This window comes from Pteronotus mesoamericanus, unplaced genomic scaffold (genome assembly GCF_021234165.1).
Source record: "Pteronotus mesoamericanus isolate MK-2021 breed Mesoamerican mustached bat unplaced genomic scaffold, CSHL_Meso_final contig_557, whole genome shotgun sequence".
Classification (NCBI taxonomy): Eukaryota; Metazoa; Chordata; class Mammalia; order Chiroptera; family Mormoopidae; genus Pteronotus; species Pteronotus mesoamericanus.
In genome coordinates this window covers 1,661,602-1,664,040 of record NW_026555200.1, presented here as the reverse complement: position 1 = coordinate 1,664,040, position 2,439 = coordinate 1,661,602, and positions in this window count along the sequence as shown.

The following is a 2,439-nucleotide window of genomic DNA, read 5'->3' as shown; positions in this document are numbered from 1 at the left end:
GGTGCTAAGGCAGCAGAAGCAGGGCACCCCTTGGTGGGGCAGGAGACCTCTAAAAAGTTCAGCGATCATTGAACATTAAAAAAAAAAGAAATACAGTAACCTTAGAGCAGCCACCTCTAAGAATGAGTCTGACATGCATTATCTCATTTAAATCTCATCTGGGAAGTAGGTATTATTATCCCCATTTTATAGAGGAGGAAACATGTTCCAAGGGCTTAAATGATATGCCCGAAGGTTGCACAGCCTGAAGGTGGAAGAGCCAGGATTGGAATCTGCATAGTTTCTGTTTTGACCCCTGCCTTTGGCGGGGTAAGGGTGGGCAAGGCGCAGTTGTGCAGAGCACCTATCCCCCGTCCCTGGCACAAACAGAATCAGCTGGTCTGTTTGATACTTGGGAGGACACCTGCTTCCCACCGGCCCCTTCAAGGGCCTCTCTCCGAAGTTTCCTCGGACATGAGCTCACCTTCCCTCCTGACGGAAGCAGCTAGCCTTAGTGAACAAACGGGAAACGTCCTCTCACCGCCTGCCCGGCCACCCACGGCTGCTGTTGCCCAATCACCTGCTGGCCGGTCTGGGAGGAACAGCCATAGCCGACCTGACTTCCCAGGAGGCCCCAGCCCCTCCGCTGGCCTCCTCTCAAACCCTATCCTCTCCTTGACTTCCCTGGACCTGCTGGCTCAACTGCCACTCCAGGCCACTCTTGTACCCAGGTCCTCCCTGCCAGATGTGGACTTCTCGGCCTCTTGGCCTTGGCGCCTACCCTTGGGAAGCGGGTCCAGACATCTCCCCTGGAGGGGGCAGGGTTAATTACAGGTGTTGGGCAGTGTAATTAAGGCCTCTGACCAACGTGGTTGGAGGAGAGTCTTGGTCTTCCGAGAGTGAGTGTGCAAGTGTCTGTGAGAGCGAGTGCATGTGAACGTGTCGGGGTATGTGTGTATGGGTGTGTGAGCGCTTGTGGACGGGGGGGGGGGGATTTGTCTGTGAGTGGGAGGGCCATAGTTGGCAGTGGTCAAGAACGTAAACTAAGGAGTCGGCCTCTAGTTTTTGAACATTTCACTTCTTAGAGTCTCAGGTTGCCCATCTGGAAGATGTATAAACCTACTTCTGAGATCAAATAAGGTCATGCATGTAAACCACATGGGCCATGACTACAGAATGTGCTTGTTAAACCTCAGCTGCTGTTACAGTTACACATGGTACCGCCAGAGGAAGTAGCCTCTGTGGCGAGAGGACATGTGGTGTGCACAGGGCACCTCAGTGGCACATGAGTGTGTATGCATGTGTGTGTGTGTAGTACATGGTGTGGGTAAGTCTTTTGCATGTTGCGTTGGACCTCGAGGCTGTGGACACTGTGCTGAGTGCAAGACTTCATGTGTGTTGTAGGTAAGACTGGCTGTACCTGTGTGTTACATGTCATTTGCAGGCTCTGTATGTTGGACATGTCACTAGAAGATACACTCCAAGAAGGCAGGGAGCCTGTCTGTACAAAACAGACAGTGCCTGACACATAGCAGGTGTTTGGCAAACCTTTGCCAAATGAATGAACTAACGAGTGAATGACAGTGTTGGCGCGTTCTGTGTTGGTTGCTGCTGTGTGTGGCAGGCGTGGGTTTCCGCGCATGGCTCCTCAGGGTTGAACCCATGTGCCCAGAGTGCAGACAGGCCCTGCTGACTGCATGAGCTGTGTGCCTGGGGGCATGCGCCCAGCTAGGGGCTGACAGCACATACTTGGTTATTGCTCATCTATGACATGCAATGTGAGCAAAGACCCGGGAGAAGGGGTGGTGTGTGAGGTGGAGGGAGGGTAGGAGGTGGGGCAGCTCCTTTGTCTTTAGTCACTCACCTGGTGACACACTCTCCCTTCTCTTCCTTTTCCAACTATGAGTCTTTCCCGCTCTGGGTGACTGAATGCTGGGAAGGAAAGTTCTTCAGTGAGTCTTATAAAGCGGCACAGAACGATGGTATTTATAGTGACATAATAAGCCCTAATGGAGATGGAATTACCCCATAAAGGCCCCAAAAAGCCCTTGGGGCCTGAGTGCCACTGCAGCACGCAAGGCTTCTGGTTCCGGCGGGGGAGCCGGGGTGTGTCTGGGTGCCCGTTGCTCAGCCTCCCCTGCTCATCCCCTGCGCATCCCCACCAACAGCAGCCCACAGGCCTTTTCCGGGCCGTGGCCGGGGGCTAGGTCAAGCGGATGACAAAGATAAACGTTCAAACAACAGTTTCACCCAGCCCATCCTTGGTCCGTGCCTGCCTCTGGCCAAGAGCGTGAGAAAAAATCATTGCAGCCAACACTCAGAAAGTGCTTCCCCTAGGCACTTCACCTACACTGACCCCTTTAGTTTGCATCATACCCCCTGTGAGGTGGATAGTGTTACTGCCTCCATTTTGCAGAGCAGCAAACTTGCTTGTAAAAGTTGGAGCTGACCCTGGCCAGT